Source organism: Phocoena sinus, chromosome 7 (assembly GCF_008692025.1).
Source record: "Phocoena sinus isolate mPhoSin1 chromosome 7, mPhoSin1.pri, whole genome shotgun sequence".
NCBI lineage: Eukaryota > Metazoa > Chordata > Mammalia > Artiodactyla > Phocoenidae > Phocoena > Phocoena sinus.
Genome location: NC_045769.1, coordinates 5511788 through 5525038, shown reverse-complemented (window position 1 = coordinate 5525038; position 13251 = coordinate 5511788). Strand labels below are relative to the sequence as shown.

At 52.5% G+C, this 13251-nt stretch overlaps 1 long non-coding RNA gene across 1 annotated transcript; it reads right to left on the bottom strand.

Moving 5' to 3' along the window:
* Window positions 1–9145: 9145 nt before the first annotated feature.
* Window positions 9146–13251, bottom strand: LOC116756553. The gene is made up of 2 exons (XR_004350680.1): window positions 11797–13251; window positions 9146–10661 (listed from the first exon to the last, which is right to left on the bottom strand). It is a non-coding gene; the product is annotated as an uncharacterized LOC116756553 (long non-coding RNA).

Here is a 13251-nt window from a genome sequence, read left to right as displayed (position 1 = left end):
AAATATTGCCTCCCAGTTTACTTGCCCACACGGGCTTCAGATATCCAGCGAGGCACTTCCCGAATCCAGTCCTGGGCGATAATTTGCAGAACCGTTTTCCAGGCGTTTCCAGTTCTGGCCCATGGGTCCTTGGTCTTGGCCAAGGCATCGTGGCTGGGAGATTAGGTCCCGCTTATTGTAATTATTTGTTGCTGCCTTCACAAGGCGTCTCTCCCTTTCTGTTCCCCTCTTGGCTCGCCCCCTGGTCTGGGAGTGCTTTCCTGCTCAAACTGCTTGCTTTAGTCTCTTAGTCATTTTTGGAGAAAATCTGAGTCAGCACTGGACATCGGGCGGGCGTGGGGTGCACTTCCTCCCGGCCCTGCAGCTTTAAATCTGCATTTCACTGTGGCCCCTGGAGGTGGGTGTTTTACGAAAGGAACGCGGGGTCTGGGGAGCCTGGGCCCAGCCTGTTTAGAACGAATGCATTCCTGGAGGAAGTTAAAATTAGAAAAAGCGGCTACACTTCCTGCCATTCAGCCACAGTTGGCTGGTGTTTGTTTGCACAAGGATTCTTCTGCTAACAATCTGGGGTCGGTTTCTGGTGGAATGTGAGGTGAAGTCATGATTTTCAGGATCGAGGTGATTCGTTTCCATGGCAATCTTTGTTGTCAGAATCACGGCTTTGTTTGTGGTTTCTTGTAGAATTATGCCGGCATGAAAAAATATTCTTGAAACGCCTCCTTTTTATAGCTAGCAAGAAAGGTTTTCTTTTTTGAGAAAGCTCTTTCATGGGAAGTTGATACCGTGGAGTGCATCTCTTTGTCAGTGAACTCTGGAAGGAGAGGACCTGGACCCATGGGGGCTTCGCTCACCCTGCCCCCTCCCAGGGTGGCCACCTCCCACCTCTCCCCTTGAGGTTGGACTTCTTGGGGAGCCCCCTCTGATTGGTACAGACTGGGGGCCCACCCTCACACCCCCCTTCCTCCAGGTTTAGCAAGTAAAAATGTACTACATCCCAGTATGTTTGACTCTTCGAGACATACTTAGAGTAATAAAATTATTTGTTGCGTATCTGAAGTTCAAATTTAACTGGGTGTCCTGGATTTTATCTGGAGGCCCTAACACCTCCCCCACCTCACCCCCGGTGATACTTTGTGGTCCTCGGGCTTGGTCTCTCTTGGTCTCTCCCAGATGAGGAGGGATGTCGCCTGCTCTTGGCTGGCTGGTGGTACCTGTGGCTTTTCCAGGGTTGTCCCTTTTGTGTTTGGACACTTATTTGTGCCGGCGCTGGGCCGGTCGCTCTCACCTGCTGGGGTAAAGCTTGCGGTCAGGCGGTCATGTTGCGCCCATTTTATGGACGGAGGGCGTGCTGGACGGCTCAAGTAGCTCATAAACGTCAGAGTCCTCCTGCTTTGTCACTCGAAGCCCAGAGGCTGGAGGGCACAGGAGAAATGGAGCGTCATCTTCCCTGGAGAACAGAAGTGCTCATCAGAGGCTCACGCCCAGGGGACCAGAGGCATCACAAGCTCACCTGCACCGGACTGCCCGGAAGTGCCGTCCCTTAACCGGGGCGGGGGTGGGGGGGAGGAGGCGTGCGTGTCACCAAGACCTGGAATCACAGGTCTCTTTGTGGGAGCCCTGGCTAGCCACTGGGCCTTGAAGGAGGAGGTGGGATGTGTGTGTAGGAGTTTTCTGGTGGGTGGCTGATCTGGCCGGAGTGAAGGGAATTGGCAGTGGGTGCTAAGGAGGCTGGTGGGATGGGGCCAAGCTGGGGAGAGCTTAAGCTGGGGCAGAGAAGCCTGGCCCCCGGGTGGGGTGGTGGCAGGAGGGAGAAGGGCACTGTGTGTTCATGGGTAGGGGAATAATCGCTGAAGGTGAGGGAGCCGGAGTATGGATGGTGTAGGTGCAGCTGGGACCATCCGGGAGATAGCTGATCATTTGCTCCAAAACTGGGATGCAGATCACAGGTACCTGGGGGGACTTTTCTTTTATGTTCAAGCAGCAGGTACTAAGAGCATCTTACCTCGTGCTCCGTGCAGGGACTGGGATGCAACATTGAGTCAGGAGGGTGGATTCCTGCCCATGGACCCTACAGATGAGCTTGTGAAAGGTACAAATGCTGATTCCTTGAGGGGATTCTGTAGCAATTCGCTGAGTGCCTGCTGTGTTCCAGGTGGTTCCGGATGTACAGCATGGAGTCCTTGCCTTCAAGGAGCATTTTCTCTGGTGGAGGAGAAAGGAAATAAACAGATGATAAACAAAGAATGTTGGAGGTGATCCCTGAAGCCAGGTGGAGGCGTGGGCAGAAGAGCTGTGTTGTTTTGAGAGGGTGTGTAGTAGGCTGAATAATGGCCCCCCAGGGACTGTCACATGCTAATTCCCAGAACCTGTGCATGTGACTTTAGATGGCAAAAAGGACTTGGCAGGTGTGATAATCTAAGGATCTTGGGACGAGAGATTACCCTGTGTATCTGGAGGGGCCCTGAATGTAATGTAATGACCATTGTCATTTTATGAGAGAGGCAGAGGGCGATGTGATTATGGAGCAGAAGGCCATGTGATGATGGAAACAGAGACAGAGTGATGGGCTTTGAAGATGGAGGAAGGGGCCACATGCAGGGAATCCAGGTGGCTGCTAGGATGCCAGCAGGGAAACGGAGTCTCCTTTTAGAGCCTCCACAAAGCACCAGACCCAGCAATACCTTGACTTTCGCCCAGTGAAACTGGTTTCAGATTTCTGGCCTCCAGACTGTAAGAATAAATTGGTCTTAAGCCACCAAGTTTGTAGCAGTTTGTAACAGCAGCCTAGGAGAGTAACACTGAAGCCTGGGGATTTGAGGAGGTGACCTTCGAGCAGAGCCCTAGGTGTGGGTGACCGAAGGTCCTAACTCGTGATGCTTTCAGAAGGTGGGGGTGGGCTTCCCTGCTGACCTGTGGGCTGGGACCCACAGGGGTCTGAAGCGGGGCCTGAACCGGGATACAGGCCCAGCTTAGAGTCAGAAGTTCCTCGGGAACCATGAACTCTGATGGCCTCCAGCCTGGACCTGAGTGAGCCGCAGTGCCTTTATACGTTTTTAATGTAAAAATGTCAGTCGGGATATGAATACCCTTTGCTTTTCTCCAGTTTTAGCTGAGTGTAAGTGTATCTTATTAATGGAACCAAGTATTTCCTTGGCTTTCTAAATCGGGAATTTCTAACAGTACAAAATAGCCCACCGGCTTTGACCAGAAATGACCAGGAGTGTGTACACGCCTCACTCAGCTGGGCTCGTGTCTTGACCAGAAGGCCCCCAGTGGCCTAGTGCGAGCTTGACGTTGGCCGTCTGTTCTCGTTTGGGACCCTCGAATGCAGAGCCTGAGGCGAGGACTTGGGGATTGGTATTCTGGGGAGAGGTGGTCCCCAGAAGCAGGAATGGGATGCAGGAGGGCGACATGAGGACGTTGGGGAAGCAAGTGCAGGGTGAGTTACTGCTGAGCTCGTGGTCCCCGTGACTGCTGGGGACGCTCCCGAGGAACCTTAGCATCGTCCCTCTGGAGGGCAGGGGCTGTCCTGGGGAGCATGTCCCTGCAGGCTGAGTGAGGGCGGTGGGCCTGGCTGCTGTGGAGGGGTTGTAGCCGCCCATTTGGAGGGCATCTTGACAGCACAGCAAGGGGGTAACTGATTGCACACAAGTCCAGTACGGTGTGGCCTCCACGAAATCCAGGCTTGACTGTTCCCTGTGGGTCGTGAGAAAGGCAGGTATTTCAGCCCCGCCCAGCGAGAGCTGAGACAGCCACCAAGGTCTGTCCTCATGACTATCAGTGTCCAGCAAAGCAAAGAGTGTTCAGAAGATCATTGGAGAAATTTCAGGTGTGTGTGGGGAGTGATGGGGACCCAGAGGTACCGAGCACCTCACCCGCAGAAGGACTTTTGACCCCGTGTGTAGCATCCTCTCGATACCTGTTTGGAGCCCGGTCAGCCCAGATGGTACCCTCTCCGTGTCCCAGGGACCCCTTCTCCATCCAGGGGTTCTCTCTCCATCTAGTTCTGTACTCACACCAGCAGCTTTATGTCCTGGCATCTTCTGTTTTCAGCCTTGTCTTTTATTTAGGTACCTGCTTTCTCTTAAACTTCCATTCTAGAGCGCAGGACCCACATGTTGTATTTATGTCGTCCATCCCTCTGTAGCTTGCAAGGAGCAGAGCCGGAGTGAGGATTTGGGAGACGGCGGAGGGATCTGTTGACACTCTAACCTCATGTCCCTCAAAGCCAAATGATCACCAGCCAGGAGAGCTTGAACTGTGTTTAAAGTTGTGTTACCCTTTTACACCTAACCGGTGGTTGCTTGTGACGAAGGTAAGGATAAGTAGGTATGCAGAGCAATCAGCGAGAGGAGAGACCCATCATAGAGCTTCAGATAGCTCTGGCGGGGAGTGAGGGATGGTAAACACGACCCACCTCTCATGTCGCATAATAACTACCTGGGCTGGAGGGTTCTGACCAGGACCTGATTCCACACTTGCGCACTCGTTCCAGCCTGTAGTTAGGAGCTGGGGGATCGGAGAGAAATGACCCCATGGAGCTGCACCCTTTGCCCAGCCTTGCTGGTGGTGGGGAAGTGTGGTCCCCCAACCCTGTGTCCAGTAATGCAATAATCTGCCCAAATACCCACCACTCCAGTGGACAGCCGGCCATTGAAATGGCTTCTTCAAGTTGGCTTTTTTTTTTTTTTAAACTGTTTTTGGGGAAGATTGCATTTTTTTAAAAAGCCTCGTTCAAAAAGTAGGATATTCCGAGGTTGGGGACCGCCTTGCATTTCTGCGCTAGCGTTGTGCTTATCTCAGAGAGGTGATTAAGAAGCTGAGGATTCACTTTGGGGGAAAAAAATAAAAATACAGAATGGTCCTCTTATAACCAGAATGGGGTCTTGGGCTTCAGAAAATGTTTTGTTGCAGTGATTCTGTTTCTGACCCAGTTTCTACATGTCTTTGAGAGTAGGACTTGTTATCTAAAAGTAGGGGGTGGTCTGTGATATTGCAATACGTAGCAGATTAACGCATGACAAATCACTCGATGCTCTTATAAAGTAGCTATTCCGCCCTTTCTCCACCGCTTTGCCTAGGCTTATGGAACTGAAATTAGCCCTCTTTGCAAAGCTCAGCGGGGAAGGGGCCTCTCGGGGGTCTTATTCTGGGTGAGTCGGGCGTGGAGGGGAATTTGGGTCAGCTGGAAAGGCCCGCTAGGGTGGCTCCAGCTGCACTTCCCACCTCCTGCCTCTTTCACAGTTGCTAAGGTGAGAGGTTGCCTGGGTGAAGGTCCCCAGGAAGAAGAATCCAATAGGTCAGAGGGTGGGTGGTCCTCATCGTGACAGCTCTGCCCCAGCTCTGCCCGAGGTCAGGAGGGGTGAGCCAGCAGGAGGGCAGCTTTGAGGAAGGAGGTAGCTGTTGGGATTCTGGCAGAAAGGGACCAGCGCTGGACACCATGTGTGCAGGGGCCGAGGCTGCCACTCACACAAGGCCGGGTAATTCCCCGCCCCACCCGGCACCGAGGAACAAGGGTACACATCCCGGGGGCACACGTTCAGGGGCCGAGCTGGGATTTGAGGCCCTGTTCCAACGGAGTCTGAGCTTGCACCACCGACTTGTCCCAGGATTTTCAGCCTCTTCTACGTTTGTCGGGAGGCTCTTTCTGTGCCATCTCCCAGGACTGGCACAGAAACTCCCTTCCTGTGGCTCATAAACGTCAGGCAGGATACTGCACTTCTTCCTACTTTAGTAGACTTGGGAAGGGGGCGTGTGGTTCTAATTGCTGTCTTGGAAGAAGGAAAGAAGGAAGGCGTTCAGTGTTGGAACCCAGGCCGGCATTTTATACCCTCATGTGGAGACATCTGGTCTGACTGCAGCCTGCTTCGTCTTTTTCTTTTTTAATATTTTCTTTTTGTAGTTTTTGGCCAAGCCACGTGACATGTGGAATCCTAGTTCCCTGATCAGGGATCGAACCCGCGCCTCCTACATGGAAAGCACAGAGTCTTAACCGCTGGACTGCCAGGGAAGTCCCTGCAATCTCCTTTTTCTGCCTTTGTTTTCTCTGCACTTGACTGTTAGTCTCTTCGTCAAGGTCATGGGGGCTGCTTTGCACCGGGGGTTATGATCCCAGCTTCCCATTTCTTGACCTCAGTCAGTCATTGAAACCCTTGTTGAACCTCAGTTCCCTGGTCTGCTGAAAAGGACACGGTGATGCCGGCCTTGCCCACCTCCAACCACCAGGAGGCCAGATGGAGAAGCACCTTGTCAGCTACCGTGCATGATATCAGTAGTTTCCACAGTGTGGTCGAGGGACCAGCTGCACCAGCATCACCTGGGTGCAAGTTAGAAATGTATATTCTCAGGCCCGGCTCAGGCCTCGGTGGGTGGAGACGGGCAGTCTGGGTTTGAACAAACCCTCTAGGTGAGTCTGATACGTGCCCGTGTTTGAGAACCACTGCTTTATTCACGTGTAAGAAGTTAAGTTCTCAGCCATTTATGCCACAAGCATTTTGTGAGTTTTCCGCTGTGTATTTGGCTTAAATCTCTGGACTTTTATGTTTCAAGGAAGCGAAAGGCAGGGTCCCTGCCCTCAAGGTGGTCCATAGGCTAGTAGAAGAGAAGGAAAGAGTATACTCTCATGTGATATGGAGAAAAAAGATGATAAAGTAGGAAAAAAGAGAGAAGAGAGTAATCTCTCGCATGATATGAGAGCCCTTTTACACTTGAGGAAGCCAAGGCCCAGAGTCAACTTAGGTCATGGAGCAAAGGTCATCAGGCCAGTGAAGGGCGGCGCTGACCTGTGAGCCCACAGGTCTGACTGGGGACCATCTCAGAAGCCTCCGTTTCCAGGCTGCCTTTCTTCAAGTGGTAGCTCCCACACCCAGCCCCGGGCTGGCGCCGGCTCCCCGATTATTCAAAGGAGGAGGTTACGGTCAGCATCAAACACATATATATGGAATCTAAGAAAAAGAAAATGTCATGAAGAACCTAGGGGCAAGATGGTAATAAAGACGCAGACCTACTAGAAAATGGACTTGAGGATATGGGGAGGGAGAAGGGTAAGCTGTGACAAAGTGAGAGAGTGACATGGACACATGTGCACCACCAAACGTAAAATAGATAGCTAGTGGGAAGCAGCCGCATAGCACAGGGAGATCAGCTAGGTGGTTTGTGACCGCCTGGAGGGGTGGGAGGGAGACGCAAGAGGGAAGAGATGTGGGAACATATGTATATGTATAACTGATTCACTTTGTTATAAAGCAGAAACTAACACACCATTGTAAAGCAATTATACTCCAATAAAGATGTAAAAAACAAACAAAAAAAAACCCCTAGGACTTCCCCCGGCAGCACTCCCTCATCAGCTTTTTTTTTTTTTTTTTTTTTTTTTTGCCGTACGAGGGCCACTCACTGCTGCGGCCTCTCCCATTGCAGAGGCTCCGGACGCGCAGGCTCAGCGGCCATGGCTCACGGGCCCAGCTGCTCCGCGGCATGTGGGATCTTCCCAGACCGGGGCACGAACCCGTGTCCCCTGCATCGGCAGGCGGACTCTCAACCACTGCACCACCAGGGAAGCCCCCTCATCAGCTTTTAAGTGGTGACCATCAAGACACTGGATTTAAGCCTCCAGCCCCGCTGGGAGCCCAGAACTGTGACCCGGGTCAGACTGTAAAAGTCCCTAAGTCATTGGTCAGTGAGTAGAAAAAGTTAGTCTAAGCCTGGAAGAAATAGAATTTTTTTTTTTTTTTAATGTTAAAAGCCAGTGTCCGTGGATCTTCCGGTCTTCCTATATGGGGTGAAGGTCTTTCTCTGAGTGTGCGTTTGTTTCATGGCTGTGTCTGGCATGGACCACAGCCTAGTACATCCTCTTGATTCCCCATTTAAAGTCAAGTGACAACACAAAGGCTGGCAAAGCTGTCTTGAGTCCAGAGTTCTTCTGGAGTTTTATTGTTTTTTCCTTAAATGTTTAACGTGGTCTAGTTTACCAGCCTGTTTTTAAGCGATTCCCCATTATCGAGTCTTTTACAAAATATTCCACCTGACCAGTCCTGGAAACTGCTCATCTCACATAATTATTTATGTGATAATTAAATCCATTAAAATGTCCGTAACAAGGCCCACCAGCTCCATCCAGTGGGAGAAGAAGCCTAAAGGAGGAGGAGACGGCAGCCTTCTGGCCACAGGTGTGGGCGCCCACATACCTGAGAGACCTCTTCCCCGCCCTGCCAGGGAGGAAGGATGCTCAGAGACGCCGGCCGCGCACAATGAACTAAACCACCCACTTGATACCATGTCAGGCACCAGGTGGGAGCCCACAGATGTACAGGGTGAAACCACTGTGGGCGTCTGGTTGATGTGTGTCTCAATAATACCCCCTTTGTGCTTCATATTCAATATTGGTTTCATACACGAGAGGGGAAAGGGTATTCCTTACCGCACCATCTATACCATTTGAAATGTTGTGAAATTTTAGGAGAGGTAGGTGAACCAGTTCCGTATTCTGTGTAAGAAGATTCTGCCCCATAGATCAGGCATGATTTCACTTGGCTACATCACCCACCACGTACCTAAATACTGTTTCAGTGAACAGTTTTACTAGTGTTTATTTTGTTAGCATTAAATACAAAGGTCAGTCTGCAGAAGCGTGATTTTTCTCAGTTTTGTCAATTGTGGCCCTGTAGTTTCTTCCATAAACAATGAAAAACCGAGGGCGAAGTCCACGGCCAGGCCACAGGACCCCGACGTGCCTTGAGCATCCCATAGCGCTGCAATGCTGCTAACCTGTGCTCAGGGCTGGGGCCCGGGAACGCTCCTCACTGGAGGTTGGAGCCAGCTCCAGTAAACAGTTTCCAGTGGATGATTTTACCTTTGGGCCATTCCTGTTTCCGTTTGGAGCCACACCTCCCTCTGTTCGCCTTCCCTTCCCTTTTGCCGTCTCAGATCCTACCCGCTACCTGGCCAGCCCTCGGCCATTCGGCTATGCACCCGCCGCGGGTGCTGCCCACTTCTCTGTGGCTTGAGCCTACCCCGGCCTGGCCCTCTGCCCCGTGGCCTGTCTGTGTAGGGCTGGTGTAGAGCAGGGGTCGGCACACTTCTACTGTAAAAGGCCAGGCAGTAAGTATTTCGGTCATTGACACGCAAAAGAACCACAGACAAACCGTAAAGGAACGACGGGTGTGCCTGTGTTTAATAAAATTATATTTCTGGACCCTGCGACCTGAATTTCATATAGTTTTTATGTCATGAAGTAGTCTTGATTTTCTCCTCCAACTGTTGAAATCTGTTCTTCATTCACGGGCAGAGACGTGTGTCGGGCTGGGTTTGGCTTCTGCTTTGTGCTTTAGCGCTGCTACTTTTGGTGTTTCCAGGTGTGGTGGGTCAGGGGTGGGCGAGAACCGAGCCCTGCCGCGGAGAGATCCTAGTCTAGCTATTGTCAGATGCGGGATATAAAGCATCCTTTGGCTGGTGGATCCGTCTGTCTCCGTCGTGACGGTTGGAAACCTAAGGAAAAAGCTTCCTGGTTTTCCAGTCTCCCCAAAACCCCCCTGGAAACGCTTCCCCTCCAGCTTTGAAGAGCTGTGTTGGGCGTCTGCGTGGATATAGGGCCACTGAGCGCATACTGGGATTGTAGGAACAAAGCACGCAGGTGTGGGTGTTCAGTGACATCAAAGGACCACGTAGGTCCCGCCCCGAGAGGCTTGGTCCTGCAGCACGGACGGCTCTCGTGGGGTTAACACAGGCCGAGCTGTCGGTCCAGGTGGATCCGGGGTTACAGAGCATTTTTGAATCTGTCACTTTCAGCTCTGAAGACAGGCAGCATGGTGAGAATTCCTAATCCCGTTTTGCAGATAGGTTGTATTCGTTTGCCAGGGTGCTGTAGCAAAGGACCACAAGCGGGGGTGCTTAAACACCGGAGATTTATTGTCTCACAGTTCTGGAGGCTGGAACTCTAAGACTGAGTGTCCGCGGGGTTGGTTCCTTCTGAAGCTGTCCCGGAGAAGCTGTCCCAGGCCTCTCTCCGGCTTCTGGTGGTTTGCTGGCAGCCCTTGGCTTGTAGAAGCATCACCCTGACCCCTGCCTTCATGTGGAGTTTTCCCTGTGTGCGTGTATCTGCCTCCAAATTTCCCCCTTTGTAAAGACACCAGTCATATTGGGTTTAGAGTCACCCTAATGACCCCATTATAACTTGATTACCTCTATAAAGACCCTTTCTCCAAATATGGTCACATTCTGAGGGTCTGGGGGTTAGGGCTTCAACATAGGCATGGGCTGGGGGGCATAATTTGATTCATGACATAGGGCAAGTGGAGAGAATGGTTGAGTGTCTTGTTGGGGCCTGTCCTGGGGTGAGAATTGAAGACAGGGCCGTCATCTCTGTCTTTGCTGGAATAGAGTCTACTGTCTACGTTTCTTGAACCTCTAAGTTTACCTACGGAGCTTTCCAGACTTCCTCAGGTAGGACTAACTCTGTAGCTACATCGTCAGCCGAGATTGTAAGCTGTGGCTAAAACAGCTACTAAGTGATGCATGAGGGCGCCCTCAGTGCTGTTCTCACTGGACCGTACTCATGCTTGGAGGCTCTGGAAGACAACAGAGTCTTCTCAGCATTGCTTTTTACAGCTCTTTGGTTCTCGGAGATTTCCCCCAAACTTCGGCTAATAAAAGCACTGATGTGTCTGGAAACCAACGAGAAAATCAGGGAATTAGGCATGTTCTACACTCCAGAGCTTTGGGCTAACTTGGTCCACATACACTAAGTCCCGTGTTTCCTTTTGGGGGCCATGGGGACTGATGGGCCCCCTGGTGACTGGCGGCTCCCTCTTTGGGTGAAGGACCACACCCCTCTCCTGTCAGGAAAGCTGGTCTTTGTGCAGAAGACTGGGGCTTCCAGAGAGGTAGAACCTGGAGCTGGGGAGGTGGAAAGGGGCCAGCTGGTCCTGTTCACCTAATCCCCCCCACCCTGGACCTCATCGGCATGACTGTTCACGGCCAGAGTTGTGAACACCGAGTGGGTAGAGCGCTCCAGGTGTGCACTTGTACCTGCCCATGGCCCATCCAGGAACCTGCCAGGGTCCATTTGAGGGAATAGAGCTCAGCTTCAGGGCCGTTGGGCTGTAAACAGAAGCTCTGTACCCAGGAGCCTGCTGGAGTAGACAAGAGAAAAGCCCAGTGGCTCCCTAGGCCCTTGCCCCAAGTGCTGAGCGGCCCGGCGCCTAAAGCCGCAGTGAATGAGGATGTGCAAAAGGACTGAGAGGGGAAACATACTTTTCTCTTCAGAAAGACCTGGTGGCGGTCGGCTCTGGTTCCGCAGAGCGTACAGTCACACCCTGTGTCTGGGGGATGGGCCTTAGCGTGAGCCGTAACGTGGATGCCAGAGGCCAAGGCCGTTAGCTGCACGGAGATGCTCTTTGCAGGGAGACCCCGTGGCCTCGCCAGCCCCCAGCCACTTCTTGCCCTTCCTGAAGGGCCTGCAGATGGACCCGTGCAGGGGTCAGAGGCCCAGCAGTGTGGGCCCCTGGTCGGGATGTAGGGTAGATAGAAAGTCCCATCCCCCAGCCTAGATACGGGGGCTTTGGGGTTTATAAAGGAAAGGAGACATCCAAGTTTTTAGGCTGGTATAGTGACTTGAAAACAAAAAAGAATACAATAAATGCATACTATTCTCACCGTAGAACAAAGTGGAAAGCTTAGAGAAGTCAGAAAAAGCAGACAAAAACCATGAACCCGCTTCGGAGAGGCCACCTCTGCAATGTTTCACCTGCCCCGGGCCTTTTCAGTGCCTCCGCCCCCTTAATACAACGAGGTTCCCACCTGCTCTGTCTTGACAGTCTTTGGGGTACTGCGAGCCATCTGATGACACCCCGAGGTCCTTGGACCCGAGAGCTGCATGGTGGACGCATCCAAAATCCACGTGATGGGTGGACAGCGGCCTCTGAGTCCTGAACATTCTCCCCCATCCCCGCATTTTCTCATCTTCTCAGGATCTAAACCTTTTGTCACATTTGAATATGTTTCCTCGGCCGTTGCCGTTGCTGCCTTTTTCGTGGCGTGCATCGATTTCACTGGAGCTTTTGCTTTTGCCTTTGTGGTTTCATACGTTGCTTGCGCGCTTAGGTCTGTCTCTACCTCGAGAGTTAACTGTACACCTGCCGGATTTTCTCTTTGCTTCTGGTTGATTTCCTTCCGTGCCTCCCTCTCCCTCCCTCTGGGCTTTCGGTACATCCGGAATTCATTTAATCATGGGAGTGCCAAGGGGAACCGGTGTTCTGAAGACCGGGGCCAGCTGCCCCGGCATCTCAGGGGTAATTCTTGCCCTCTGGTGATGCTCCTTGTAATTGCATGTGAATCATTTAGGCAGCCGAGGGTCTGTTCCGGCAAGGACAGTGATTTAGGGAAGGTATCCAGGATGAAATTTCCTCCTGTTTCACAGTCTGGCCAGGTGCAGGGTTCCTGTAAAGCTCGGAGCAGCTCTGTTACTGCCGTCCAGAACATCGGGGTGGCGGGGGGCTGCCACGCGGTGGTGGTACCTTCAATTCCACCATCCATCAGCATCCTTGTTTAAGGAATCTGTCACAGACATGGCCTCCATGGTTACTTGTTAGTAACCACCTCCTAAATGACCAGCAAGTGGGGAGGAAACCCCACTGCTGGGAAGGCACCAGGAATACATCTTTTGGGTTCAGCTGATAAGATGATTCTGTTGAGCCAGCACTGCCCGTCTCTGCAGCAGAAGTAACAGCAGGTGAGGGAAGACGGTGCACCGTGGGGGAGACACAAGCAGAAAAGAGCCCTTGTGGCAGGCTGGGCTCCCAGAAGCCAACGGTGACACAGGTCACCATGCAGGTTTACTGTGACGCCCTCTTGGGGTCGGCCCCCTTGGAAGAGACCGGGGGTTGGGGGCAGAGGGAAGCCCTTGGAGACCCCACAGACACTCCGGCCCTGGGACTGCACTTCCCACTCATACGGGTTGGGAGAGGGGTGGCGGGCATCCTTTCACCCCTTCGTAGCCGCCCCAGGGCGGGGCCGTGATCTGGGGGGAGGAGTGCCTCTTTCCAGGAGGCAGTTCTGGGAAGCCGGCCACACTCGCAGCAGCCGGGGTGCAAAGGGGTCCCGGTGCCCCATCCCAGCCATCCACCGCCGTCCTCACCTTCCCGATAAATGCAGTTTAGAACATAATCTGCTCTTGGTGTGGAAGAGTCTTGGAGGGAAGAGGTGGAAATGAGTTCTTCAGCTGAACGAGACTCTAAATCTTAGTCACGTTTCCCC